Below are 15,638 nucleotides of genomic sequence, written 5' to 3' on the forward strand. Positions count from 1 at the left end.
GGTTTGATAACTATATTTAAATTACAAATAAGAGCTTAAAATTAAGTTTTGAACTACTGCAAAAAATCACTATATTTACGTCTACAGTGCAGTGAAATGAATATATACGGCCAGACTATGAAGCCAAGTTGCATTGTGGTCTATAATTCCATTTCATAATTTACAGTGCTAAAGTAATTATTAAGTGATTCTCGTATGTATGTTTTCCTCTCAAACATACATTAGGCATAAAAGAAACAAATCGATGACAGTGCATACACTTTGTGTCGTAACTAATATTTGATAATGATAATAGCATTATGCAATACTTTGCATGTCAAATTGGAATAATTTACACATGCTTAATTCATCAAATTTCAAGGTTTTCAATTAAAAAAGAAAAATGACATTATCAAAATTTTATAGTGTTAGGTGTAGGTGTAGGATGTAGGTGTAGGGAATTGAAGGGGGTATCGTGTATATTGTGTGGGGATTTGACCAGTTGAAGGGCGAAGAAAAGTTTGGGTACCCGGAGATGGAACAACCGACATACATCCTGTATGTGGCAACTCTTCTCCACGTGATATTCGGGACACCGAAGCCAAGACGTAAAGATTTATGAGGGCGTAATCCTTATCTGTCGGAAAACCTTTAAGGCCCACTAACATTCCGAAACAAAAAAAAAACAAAATGTCTTAAAAACGAAAATGACATATGAAAATGCTACATCACCAAACATAAGACGATCTGCGTTATGAAAATTAACATTTGATTTATTTCATAAAAAGCAGCACACACGAACATTTTGTAACCTCCCAAAATATACAGATAATCGCATACGCAAGGTATTGTACACAAGAGAGTCCGAAAATAATTGTCCATATGACGTTTAAGCCACACCAGCCAACCAAGTCAAAAGTTTCGTCCAATTTTCCTATAACGGTGTCGTTCTTGAATTAATATGCATTATAATAATAATTAAGAGTACCAGGATAAATATTACAAACTACGGCAAATAACTGTACCAGATGGGTTTCGAACTCGCTCCCAGTGGTTCGGTACACCTTAACCATTCTACAGCGCATTTTAATAACCTGTGACACCGACTTTCCTCTGATAACAAAAGGTTTAGTTGAGGCCAGTCATTTCCCCCTTTTGATAAGACCCTGACTGTTTTAGTATCTGTTTTATATGGGAAATGCAGGTGAACACTTATCTAAAAGTTCACCTTGACGTTCCTGCCGTGACACAGGCAATGCAGTTTGGTCGCATACGCCTTTGTAAGTTTTTTTGTATTTATTTTCATATTTTAACACACATAACCCTATAAGAATATTGTTGTTTACCTTGCAGTGAATAGTTTTCATTAATTTCTTGCATATTTTAAAGACTTAAAAAGGAGAAAATGTCAAAGCTACTTAATATTGTTGCACAATTACAAATAAAAAGCAAATATACTAATACATGTTATTCATATAAAAGCAAAAAAATACATTTTTAAATATAATATCTATTTCTCTGCTATAGCAACACTGCCACACCAATAATGCAATTATTCTTTAACTTACACCCACCCATCAATACAAAGTAACCCTCATTCATAAACAATTGCTTCTATATAATCATATCTATATTTTTGTTCAATACTACTTCTCGTAACTTCATTTATGCGATGAATTATTATAGATATACAATCGAGACAGTGGACGCTGATATAACATGCGGTTATCTTGGTTTTATGCGTAGGTGTAACTCGGACTTTCAAACACAGATGCTCTGTACACAATATTACACGAATTAATCCGCATTTTCAAATTATGGATCTACAGAGAAATTAGTGTTACATAGAGTTACTACAAAGTAATCGAACACAAGCGCAACAGTCACATCTGTTGAAGAGACTAATTCGTGGCCCCTAAATCTGGGGGGTCTGGATTGTTGTTTTCCAAAATTGATTTTAAAAATAATTTTGAAAATCAATAGATTAAGCCAGTAGGCTGTATTTAGTTGACTGTTTGTTGAATCAATTTGCAACTTTGTACAAATGTGTTTATCTTTCAATTCCTGATCTAATATCAGCCTAAATCCTGTTAGTGAATAATGACAACAAATGAGAAAGAAAACTTTTATGTTTTTATTGCAGATACTAAATCATGAGGTTGTGGTTGCTGCCTTGATTGGGAATAATTACCGCCATATTCACTAATAATTTACTGGTCATGAGAAAGCCACATGAATTCGTCAGACACTTTAATCAGTCCTAGATAAACTTATATTATCGGTAAGGAATACATCAATCTTATATCTTAAACTTAAAACAGTTCATCTCTCCCACGTATTTGTACGGCTTTTATTCTCCATCTAACGTAATAAACCCTTAAAATTAACACCTTCCTGTTCGGAGTTTTTTGATGTACTAAATTAAGTGAGATAAACTGTTTTTTGTATATCTTTATTTTTCCAAACGTTGGCTGCATAGAACCGTAAAGTGTTATACATCATTGATTAGTATATCACCGGAATGTCATTTTTCTAAATATAGTTTTCACCTTTGACCTTTATGGTAGTAAAGGTCAAAGATCATCAAAATTTCACATAGTCTATGTGTTTATTATGTCCTTGCAGTATGAGATTATTTTTATATTGTAAACACTGTAATAGAAATGAAAATAAAGTCCATTACTTATTATGCTTGCGAATGAAATGAAAATACACTCCAAACAGTGCAATATATTAGTAAAATCCTAAACATGGGGTACGTATATTCTGTATCAGCAGATGAGTTCCTTATTAAATGTATTATTGTAAATACCAACTGATGTATCGACAAAATACTACAACAAGAGTTAAAACAGTTATTTCCCCATCAATATGTATAACACTTCAATACATTGATAGTTATATAACATCCTATCAATGAATACACACGAATGCAGGAACAAATGATGGAGTACACGGACACAAAACTTTATTGCGTCATATCTTCTCACGAGACACTATCCTGATTCACAAAACATAACCTTGTTATTCGTAGATACAGTGCTCGCGATTTTAAATAATTCAATTAACAATATTTTGAGAATAGATGAAAATACACAAACTATTAATAGAAAACATATAATTGGTATTGTAATTCCTTTATGTTTTTCTCAAATTCTTATCAGACAGTTATAATAACTATATAAACAAGATATCAACTTTCCTTCCTAACACATTTTATGCATGTAATGTGTTTTACATTGAGGAGGATACATATAAAGATTTTACACTAGGAAATCAATTAGCACATAAATAAGGAGTAGTATGGACAATTATACAAGTGCATAATAGTGAATTGTACTTATTATCTATCAGGAGTAATTCCTCATCAACATCTATATATCTGTATATAGTTTATACTATCTCATAGCATGTTATTTTATTGACACTAAGTATACTAAGCAATCTTTAGAGTAATCTCATACTCACAATTTTTACTTGACCTCGCCGACTTATAACTTACATACAAATACACACACCAATATTTATTACATCCAAACACAACTTACACATAAGACAACCTGCACGTTGTCATCACATTAACAACACTCTAGACAATAGAATCAATATGAGATTGTAATTGGATTTAGATAATTCTGTAGATGAATTATGAGAATGTGAATGGGAGTAAACGGAAAAAATCATGATCATATAGTGAATAATAACACTAGGCAAAGCTGCATCTGCATGTAGTGTTTTGGTTGTTAGATCTAGAATATTGATACCAGTCACCCCTTTGTGAGTATTGAAATAATCTTTTCTTATGCCATTTTTTAAAAATATTTGATCCAATATGACAGTTTTCAATATCTTTGCAATAAACAATCTATAACATATTTTAATATGCCTCATCGGGTGTGTGGGGGGGCCATGATCAGAATTAAATTTTACATATGTAATTCAATACATTTCCCATTATTGTGATATCAATACATGTGATAGTGAACAGCTTGCTCTAATATTCATCAATACTTCAAACATGCTCTCATGTAACAATAAAGTGAGTCCGATTATCAAGAGAAAGAAGGAATAAGGATTAGATAATACAATCCATACGAACTCAGTTCGGGTACTTTATAACCTTGTCGTCCGTTCCTGACCTTAAGATTTAAACTCATTTTAACATTATTTTAGATTTGAGACAATCTACACTTATTATTGATTAATATGGTGCAGACACTTTGTGCGCTGAAGGGCTACCATAGTGCGTAGCACTTCCAAGTAATCAACATACATTGTGATACATTTAAGAAAATAACACTCTTCAATCTTCTAGATATGCAATCTTTCTCACTGGATCCTGATTCAGTTGCGGACGACCATTATGGTATCTCATTGTAAAAATACCCTTTTAACTCCGAACCGTAACTACGTGCAATTTCTACGCATTTTCGTGTCGGTGTTAGCATAAAAAATTAAAACAAAATTTTCGGCTCTGTTATTTCCATAAATTGACGTTTTTTTTAACAGTGCATAATTAGTTAGTTACCTTAAACCAAAATCGCCCTTTAACCCTTAACTCCAAATACGCATTTCTGCGTGTGTTAGAAAAAATATCTCCCTTATTTGTTGAGCTATCGGGATACTATTTACATCCTGTAAAAACTACAGATAATAGCCGACAACTTTTGTTCGAGAAAAAAATCATATGGCATCGTCTTTTTTCTCTTTCAATGAGTTAAAAATTCATGCCAACTTAATTCCGAGCATTTTTAAATTGTTGACGTCGTGTGTCAGACGGCGTAATCGCCGGAGCGAAGATTCGACATTGTATCTCGAATTATGCAACAAGTAGCAAGAAATAATACTTGTATTTCACGGATTTTGTAGTTGATAATGTCAATTTTATGTGTGACTAATTATATTGAAAGAAAATTCGTTCTAACATTATTTTTTCTAGTAGCATTAGTACATGTAATAAGTACCATGTGTACTACACAGTAAACTTCGACGAAATCCTAATACAAAATAAGCAAAATATCTATTTACCATACATACCAAGAAAGCCGAGAAACCACTGGTCAAAATACACAAATTTGTAATTCATTACATGCCGAAATAAGTTTTCTATTGCCTCTACAAATCTGCTAGTAGTTTCGACGGAAATCGCGGTCCGGTACAATTTCTAATATGTTGACGTCATCGGTACAAAACAAGCACCTGTGCGAGGAAGATGGGCATCGATTCTGAGTTGATTTTCTCAAACGATATAAATATAAGATAAAATTTACACAAGAAATATACTAAATTTATCATTAGAATAATGAATTTTAAAACATTGTTTGACGAAGAACAAGAGATTATATGATGCTGACGACAGCGATATCTATTTATAGTAGTAGGGTATTTCCTGACCGGGACAGCCACTTTCGATTTACACGTAACACGGGCCATGTGCAGAATGTATGTGCACATTTTACCTAAATCGTTTACCAAAAAAAACATGACCAACCTTCTGTTTAGGATATTCAACAAACAAACTTTTTGAAGTGATATCGACGTTATTGATGATACAAAGCCTACATAACAGTTGCATTCTTTTAATGAATTTATAAACTTACAATGACAGCTGAATTATACTGTAACTGCACAAGGATTCCAAGGCACATTTATGTGTCATAAGCAGGAACTGCCACTGAGTAAGTTAATATGGAATGTACATCAAATATAAATATTATGTAGCCAGAGTATACAGTTTCATATTTTGAAATAATTAAGTAGCAGATATACACCCCCCCCCCCCAAGTGCATATACACTATTGTAAATGGTTTAGCAAGTTATATTTTAGGTATATGCTGGATAGATGTATATGTTCTGTGTACATGGAACATGTTTAACATTTGTAGGCGATATTACATCTTGGGGATAAGTTGATCAAATCACCTACAAGTTCAGGTTTGTAAATACATGTTACATTCAAATGATCTTGGCTCTCTCATTATATACTTGAGAATACCAGATAATGATACCAAGAGGTTTTATGTAACTAGACAACCAATGTTATATTACATTAGTTAAAAATTTTGCAAGAAAAATATAAAATAAAAATACATGTAATCTTGCACCTGATGCTCAGAGTAACCAGAGTTTCTTCTAACTCTAACACCACATATATTAGACATTCTATAGTATGATATGTCACTTCACTTAGTCTGACAATAGATCTAGAGTCATTGGAACCAGAATAATCTTGCTATGCAGAAGGAAACTGGATATGGTGTTTTTATTTTTAATTTAAACATTTTAAGAGATTATGTATCTGAACTTTATATATATGGATGGATATACCTGTACCAAATTACACCAATGCATCTGCAATAGCTGAATATGATTATTCATACTGTATTATGTTTTTTCAATCTCTAATATGTCCAAGCCTTTTGAAATGAGGGGAGTAATGTAAAAAAAATCAAATCTGACATGAATATTTCATCTTCTTTTCAGGATTTTTTTCTTACCTGTAATGATCAATTATTGAATTATACTGCCAACCAGAAGTTTTAATGGAAGATTACTGAAACTTTGAGAAATCTGCTAGATTGTATTACTGCAAAGGTAAGAGCAAACATATTTCTTAAGTTCAATTAATCAGTAATGGATCACAGGGACCTGGCACAAATTTTTATTTTTTTAACCAACAGTATACATTTATATAAATTATAGTATCATAAATAGGTATACTCAGTCTGTTGGGTAAAAAACAATCCGTGCCAGGTCCCTGTGTCAAGAGGTTTTTTTTTTTTTTTTTGGGGGGGGGGGGGGGGGGGGGGGGGGGTGTTTGGAAACTTATTTTGGAATATAATTTTTTTTATATATATAAAAAGGTGTTTTCACCATTTCTTATATTCATTATCACACCTTGGAATTTATGCCAAAAGTTTTTTCTTTATTAGTCTAAGATCTATTTTTAAGTGTAACTTTCTATGCTGTAGTGTATTCAATATGAGCAAGATTTTTTTTTTAAAAGGGTATTTAATTACATACATATAACATGTGTACACATGAATTTATACTTAGTTACTTAGAGTGTACCATACATTTCATTTGATGTTTGTACAACCAGGGACTGCCATTCAAATGATTTTATGATTCTGGATGTTTTTTACAATGTTTGTTTTATTGAAAACTTACAGGTACATCAGTTTGGACTACATGTATATGGACATCAGTGGGTGACAACCTTAGGAAGATAACCAAACTCATGTTATGAAACTGAAACTCAGCCAGTTCATCACCATTTTCTAATCTGCATTATTAAAAATACCATACCTGTATCTGACTTTTGAGTTCTTTCTGATTTAATTCATACAGTTGTGAACTTTTACACAAATTACTGTGTTAAAAAAATAAAACATGACAGACACATATATATAGATACATGCACATGGATATTTTATACATAAATGATGCAACCAAAGGCCAAAGATACAAGATATATGTATGTGTCTACAATTCTGACAAGTCACAACACACATGTGCATGTATAGATATACGGACACCTCATAATGTGTAATACAGTATTGCCCGTAAAAAGAGGTGTCTAAGGCCTGTGGTAGACGCCATATATAAAATATATATATATATCTGCAATTTGATCAAGACAACATACATGTACATGTATATGTTTGTAAATACAGCAGTGTATCTATGAAATGGACAAGACATATATATATACGGTGCAGTGTCTACAAACTAAACAAAGACATATCACAGTACATGTATGTACATTTGTATGCATGTATATGGGGATTTAGTGGATGGGGGCTCCTGTCCTGTAGTAATGTTGATACTGCAATATGGTCATGACATAAAATATACATGTATAGACACTGCAGTGTACACATATCTACAATATTATCATGACATAACACATAGATGTATAGACACTGCAGTGTATCTACAATAAGGTCAATGCATAAAACATATACATGTATAGACACTGCAGTGTATCTACAATAGGTCAATGCATAAAACAGTCAATGCGTCAATGCATAAAACATACATGTATAGACACTGCAGTGAATCTACAATAAGGTCAATGCATAAAACATATACATGTATAGACACTGCAGTGTATCTACAATAAGGTAAAGACATATCACATACTTGTTTGTAGACAATGTATACAATGTAATATGGTAAAGATACATGTTTGTAGACACTGCAAGCAATGTATCTATAATATGGTACATATAAAGACATAATACACAAGTATGTGTATTACAATAATGGCAAAGTATATCACACATATACACACGAATATGCACGCTGCATTTTGTTTGTAAATGCATGCATGTATATTTGGGGAATGTGGGGGTTCCTACCATATAAACTTGTCTTTTTGGTTATTGGACACAATTTTTTGTCCATGAAAGCACACTTGTCTACTTGTCTTTTACTCTGAATTGATTTATTTTGTTGATGGATATTGATACTTTTGTGTGGATAAATTAAAGAAACTGACACTAAATAAATGGATAATAGTTGCCTTGTTAAAGTGAATAGTCGGGCAAAGGAAACAGTCTAAATGCGTTCTTTGGCCTTCCAAAAGTCATTGTATACCATAATGATGGTCAAGTTCTGCTTACGGTGTCCAGTTTTGACATTGAAATTTTGGGGAAGCCCGTGTAAAATTTAGCACAGTTCTAAATATAAATTCTCCAAACTCTTTGAAAACGAGGCTGCGTGGAAATGTCAACATGGACATGTGTTTCTCAGTCGTGTCGGTTTCGTTTCGTGTGATAAACCACTAATGCGGTATGCAAATTGTTGTTTTGAGATGATACATTTGATGCAAATGAAGTATTCTTACATTAATGACAATGCTTTGTAATCATTTTTCGATAAAAGCATCTTGTACATGGAAATCGACACAAATATTCGGCCGATGCAGAGATGGGGCCCCGGCAAGGGGCAATTATTGCAGCATAGCATTCGTCGTATTTTACATCAACATGAAGGTTAAATACAAATAATCGTAACATAATTTCCCATTTAAAACCACACGAAAACGTTCCATAGAACGTCCATGCATGTAGCTGTCAAAGATGTGAAAATAAATTAGCTCATACATAGATATTTTACAAGTACAATATATGTGTTCAATTATTCGTGTAGTTTTTTGCAGAGATTTAATTAAATTATCTATGTCTCTGGTTGTTGTTTTTTTTTGTAAACAATATTTGAGTTCTGGAGAGAGATGACATGAATGTCCAGCTGGAAGGAAAGAAACTTTTATGATGTGTATGTATCGTACAATGTATATATGTAAACGTACATTCCATGTAGCTGCTATAGAATTACAACTAGGAAATTCTCTCAAACATTGATAATATTTAATTCTTCACATTCATGTAGGCCTATGCTGTGAGAATTAACACATCATATATATTTCCAGAAAACATATAGGCCTACATGTATGTTACTTTCCTTTTCTGTTGTTTCCTGTTCTTTTTTGTGCTCTGGAGAAAAAGATGATTGAGTTGAAGAAAAGTAATTAATTAAGAGAAATGTGTACCATAGTACTTTGTCTGTAGCCGAGGGGTTCTATACTGTTTTAATAGTCCAGTAATTAATAATTAAATTGAAAATTTCAAAATTAAGATGAAATTGTAAATTCAATTTTTGAATGAAGTGGTTCCCCTCCTTTGAGAGTACACACAGTGTGTATACCCTTTTTGGTTTTTAGGAATAATACCTGAATAGGAACCTGAAATAACATGACAATCAATCAGGTATGTGTGTGTGTTGGGGGTGGGGGGGCTAAAAGACAGAAGAATCATGAGGTTGGGAAGTTGTAACTTGAGTGGGGGGTTGAAATATAGAAGAAATAGCTACAGATAACTGGAAGTGGAAGGGTGCTTTATCATTGATCTGGTCATTGCATATTTGGGGTTTACATGGCTTTTTTTTTTTGTTATTTAGTCTCATTGATTTTGGAGCAACTTTGAATCCATATGGTACTGTATATCTTTCTTTTTTCCATGTGTAGCTATTTCTTCTGTATTTCACCCTCCGCCCAAGTCACAACTTCCCAATAGGTACCACTTTTTTGTTTAGAACTCAAATCAAAGACAGATGTACATAGTACTACATACTACATTTTATGTCTATGTGTTTGTAATCACTGTTACTACAGTATTAATACATAAATGGTCTATGTACAAGTTACACATAGACAATAAATGTGAAATTTGGTTCAGACAAAAAGATTTTTAACATTTCAGATAACTTGCTAGTTTTATGGTTTTATTTATATGTTGAGTCTACTCTCTTGTAAAGTAGAATTTAGAAATCCTAAGACAATGTTATCTATATTGCTATATGTAAAAAAAAATCCTTATATTTTAAAAGTACTTGAAAAGCTATCTCACAAGCCCTGACAAACAATTGGGCAGGCATATGGATGCAAGAATTATAATCACTGGATCTAGAGGACTAATATAAACAAATATTTCTACAAAGTTAAACAATGAAAAAGTATTGCATCATAATTTTATTTAATGATTACAGTTGAAAGGAACATTTAATAAATTAATACTGTTTAAATGTTCTGTTCATGATCTTCTAGGTCCATATTGGAAAAGTTTACTTTCAAGAGCACTCAAATCAACATTCTTCAGTCTTCATATGATGCTAATTGTATGTATATGTATATACATACACTTGTATACAGGTCCAAGGGATGAACTTTCTGTATTCATGTCACTATGCATGCATGGTGCCTGAAAAAAAGAACCAGCAATTTTTTTATACTGTTGAATATGACAAAAATTGAAATGATCAATTTCAAATATATATAAATGAATAAATGTAGGTTCATTCTACAGGTTTTTGTTTATTTTTAGAGAAAACATTTTATAAGTTGTGAATGTGTCACTGATGCATTTGATAGAATCAAATATTGTTTCAAAAAAGATACAAAATTCATTATCTATAGTTCCAACAAAAATTCAGAATAATTATAAATGATACATGGCTGCAGTACATTTCAACTCTGTAAAGTTTGTCATATACACATGAACCAGGTACAGTTGTAATAAATATACAAACACTATTTATTATTATGACCAGAAATAATATTGTATGTGTCCTCCAAATATATATATCTAAAGAACAAGCTAAAACCTACATGTACATATGTATATGTGTATATCAGAACATATACAATACAATTTTACCAATTAACCTACAATGTAAATCCTATATACAATGTATGTGTATAACACTACCAGAACATGTACAGAACAAAAATTTACAAATTAAAAATCTATAAATATATACATCAGAACTGTATGAATTGACCGGTACCATACAGGGCATTCATTACCCCTAAAGAGGCCCCACTAAAGAACCGCTACCCCAGGGTTACGTTTTACGCGATTGGGGAACAGGTATGAAACATGTGACCATATGTGACCACTCATTTATGAAAAAATACTGCTAGGGACTATTTACATAATGATCAAAATACGAAGACTCACTCACAATCAGCTGAGCAGGGAGTACCGGGTACGTAGTAGGCCTAGGTACGTACAGTAGCGGTCCGGAGCCGCGTGCTCGTTTGAACTGTTCTCTTCACTATAACAAGTTGTATTAACACTCTCCATGCGTCGTAATGTTTACCGAGTCAGTTGTTGGGATTGTCGCTGCTCCATTGCCTTTCCTTTCGCATTTTAGGTGAGTCAGTTGGTTGTTTTGGCGGAAACATTTTGGTTCAAAACTACGGTAGCCATGTTTTGTTTACTACGGAGAGTGGTGGGTGTTGCGCATGCGTTAAGATTGAACTGCACTCTTAGCCGTCCGGGAGGACTTTTAGGATTCCCATAGATATTATTATTTTCTTCGCATGTACAGCGATTTTGACGTAAAGTTTTATTTTTCTAATTCATAAGAAATTATACCGGATATATTAATACCATTTTTACCGATTTTACAGTCACTTGCCCGACTATTCGCTTTAACTTAAAATTACTGCAGTATATGTATGTCTTGCATTGCATTTTTTCGCTGAGTACATATATATTTAGACATCTTATCTAAACATCTTAATTTGAGAGAAAACACGCATACCTATTTGTAAGTCGTCTTGCTACGATGACAAAGGAAATGATTGATATGAAATATACTGGTGATTGTTGGCGTTCCAAAAAAAATGTTTAATGTTGTAAACAGTGACATGTCAAACAAACAATTTTTGCAACACAATACATTTTTTTTCGATGTGTTATTCGACTGAAACCCATGGAAATGGTTCTATCAGCGCAAAACTGCATTTTTTCGTAGTTTATATTTTGGTTGCCATGGTAACATTTTTTACGCAAAAAATAATGATTTGATACTCATTCTGGCCACGTCCTCTTTTGAAATTAATATGAAAGTTAAAAGATTACAAAGCCTGATATATAAATTTAACTTTCTGTAGTTGAAGCAAGACAGGTAAAACACTAATTTTAACATTTTCAAAAATCTTCGGTTTTAAATGTTGTTGGTTACCATGGTAACATTCAAAATTAAATTGAAATTATGGCATTCAATAAAATTTTCAACCCTTCTGCAATAATATACATGATGATCAGGTTGATAAATGGACATTTAAATAAGTTTCGTTATCTTAAGAGTGATAAATGTGGGAAACTTTAACTTTTTTGTCAGATTCCAAAGTTTCGGTTGCCATGGTAACATAATGAATGTGAAAACATTATTTTTCTTACAAAATTTGAAAAGGTTGTGATCTAAAGTTTCTAAATATATATGGGTTGATTACCAAAATTGTTGATGCAAAAGGGTGAAAAATCACTTTGAAAAAAATGTCGGATTTTCGGGAACTCTGATAAAAATTCTTGGGAGTTAAGGGGTTAATGTAGATCATACTGGATTTGTATTAATTAATAGAAGTTGGAGGTCTGAGAAATGATACTCTTCCTTCGTATTTGGATATGAAGGATATAGTTCCTTTTTTAGAATCACAGGACAGTGCCAATCCCCTGCAATTCTCGGGTGTTATTCTGTAGTATCTCTTTCCTTTATATCCACATAAATGTATCAGCAGTTAACAACTTCATTTAATGTCAGTAACTTATTTGCACTTATACATTGTTTTTCTTAAAAAGAAAAATGTCATTTTTAATATTTTAAGCAATTACACATTTTGAGTCGTTCTTACATTGCGCAATATTGATCACTTTTCGGAAATACCTTTTCCATTCTTCATCTAAACCGAATAACCGAATACATGGTACATATTATTCTGCTGTACTGTTCCTACATGTAAATGTATATGAACATGATATGTATCTTTTTATTTGAACACATTCAAATACTTATATGTCACATTAGTCTCCCTTTGGTGCACTAGAAAACTATTATATTTGTAATTTAAGTACAACTGTATCTTTTTGTGATGAATTATATAATGTTCTCATTGTACTTGCTTTACATTGTATTACACGATGATTTGTTAAATTCAAAGTGGGTTTTTTTCTTATCATGAATTGTATGTGCATGTAAATATGTTTTGAGGGTGTCAAATAATACAACAGTTAAAGTTTCTTGTGTTGTATTTTTTCAAACTCACGAATCAAGATACGCTTTTAATATGTTATTCATCACCAAAAGTTACCTAACATTTTGAAAATAACAATACTTTCAATTTTACAAATACAAATCAGAGCAGAAAATGATTTTAGCAGTACTGCCAAAATTACATTTGTATATGTACATCTACAGTGTAGCGAAATTAGTACCTGCGGTCAGACCGTGAAGCCAAATTGTAGTCTATAATTTCATTTCACATTTTACAGTGATATTAGTAATTGTAAAGTGATTTCTACAGAGAAGATTCCACCTAAACATAAAAAACAACAATTTTACAGTACATAATTTCTGTGTTGTAACTCACGTTTATAAGGCATCTGAAGCCATTTGAATAATTTTCACGGCTTAATTTATCAAACCTTATGGTTTTCAATAGCTTAATGAAGAAAAATTAACATGCCAAAATTTTCACCTAGTTATGGCAAATATAAATTTATTGTACAGTTTCGGTCATTTGTAGCATTTCCATACCACGAAAAAATGTTTAATTTGCAAATATATCGTTCAGCGGATTTCGCACAGGCGTCTGCTTCTTATTTTGGAAAACTACAATAACGTACCCCTATTTTGTTTATATAGTAGGGTAGCAATTATTTTTTTTCCAAACCAGAAGCAGACGCATGTGTACGAAAATGATGTATTGTTAGGCCCTAATCAGATGTTATTTCATGGTGCGCAGAATTGCGACACGCACATAATATCAACAATAGATAAATGTACAGTACTGTATATGTAAATATTAACATACATGTACGTTTTATTTTTTCACATTGTAAACTTACATTTTATTGTCGAATAAGACCTCGTGGATGCATCGCTATCGCTTGTAAACACAAAAAACAAATCACACTTGTCGGAAGTTATAAGTTGATGTCTAATTTGCAAAGCGATATACGGGTGATGTGTTTCCGGATAAGAGTTATTCTGTACATAAAATATATCATTTATGCTCTTTTTTATAATCCCTTCTTTTTAGATGCAATTAAGTACTAACACTTATTGCAAACAAGCTATGTTTTGTTATCATGCAGCGAGAAAATGAACTTATCAACCCTTGTAAATGTAAATCACATGTTCTATATATAAACGCTACTGACAGTTAGACGTGCTTGAAAAATAACGTGAATGAAATGCGTAGATAGTCTAGGAATGTATAACGCCCGAAATGAATGAAATGATGTGACAAGCAATAATAAAACAAATTAATTTCCTGCGAAATTAAAACCCAACAAGGCGATTTGCATCTAATTGTATTTTGAATGACCTTTGTGGTTGATGAAAATTACCTGTAACCGCCCCATGGAAAGTTTGAAGGACTTCCATCGGCGAGTCAAATTATGTTTTTTCTCGGTCAGATATCTAGGTTATTCAGTCCTTTTCTTATTTAATGACCTTTAAAGTTATATGTGCCGTTACTGGGCGATAATTTTGATATGCCATTTTTTCATTATTTATTTATTAAAAACCATAAAGTTTGATGAATAAAGCTGTAAAAATCATTCAAATGGCTTCAGATGACTTATAAACTTTAGTTATAACACAGACATTTTGTACTGTAAAATTGTTATTTTTATTCCTTAAGTATGTTTAAATAAAAACATACCTGCAGAAGTCACTTTACAATTACTAAAAACATTGTAAAAATGTGTAATGAAATTGTAGACCACACTTTGGCTTCATGGTCTCACCGTATGTACTCATTTCACTTCACTATTGATGTAAATAAATGATTTTTGGCAGTACTGCCAAAAATCATTTTCAGCTCTTACTTGTACATGTAAAATTAAAACCTATGCATTGAAAGCACTATAATTTTCAAAAAGTTGGTAATTTGTGGTGCTGAATAACATATTAAAAGCTCATCTTGATTCGTGAGTATGAAAAATACGGCACATATAACTTTAAGCTTATCTATAGACTTGTGTATCTTTTCCAGTGCATCACCATATAGTAATTACTTCGTACCAAGCGAAACAGAAGGCTCTGAAAATAAGGCAGCTTTCCCAATAACACAAAGATGATG

General features: G+C 32.1%; 1 long non-coding RNA gene across 1 annotated transcript; it reads right to left on the minus strand.

Annotated features, from left to right (window-relative positions):
• Window positions 1-10,501: 10,501 nt before the first annotated feature.
• On the minus strand, window positions 10,502-11,987 carry LOC138313870 (uncharacterized). Its single transcript, XR_011207280.1, has 2 exons — window positions 11,507-11,987; window positions 10,502-10,743 (listed from the first exon to the last, which is right to left on the minus strand). It is a non-coding gene; the product is annotated as an uncharacterized lncRNA (long non-coding RNA).
• Window positions 11,988-15,638: the final 3,651 nt, after the last annotated feature.

Source organism: Argopecten irradians, chromosome 2, assembly GCF_041381155.1.
Source record: "Argopecten irradians isolate NY chromosome 2, Ai_NY, whole genome shotgun sequence".
NCBI classification, from domain to species: Eukaryota; Metazoa; Mollusca; class Bivalvia; order Pectinida; family Pectinidae; genus Argopecten; species Argopecten irradians.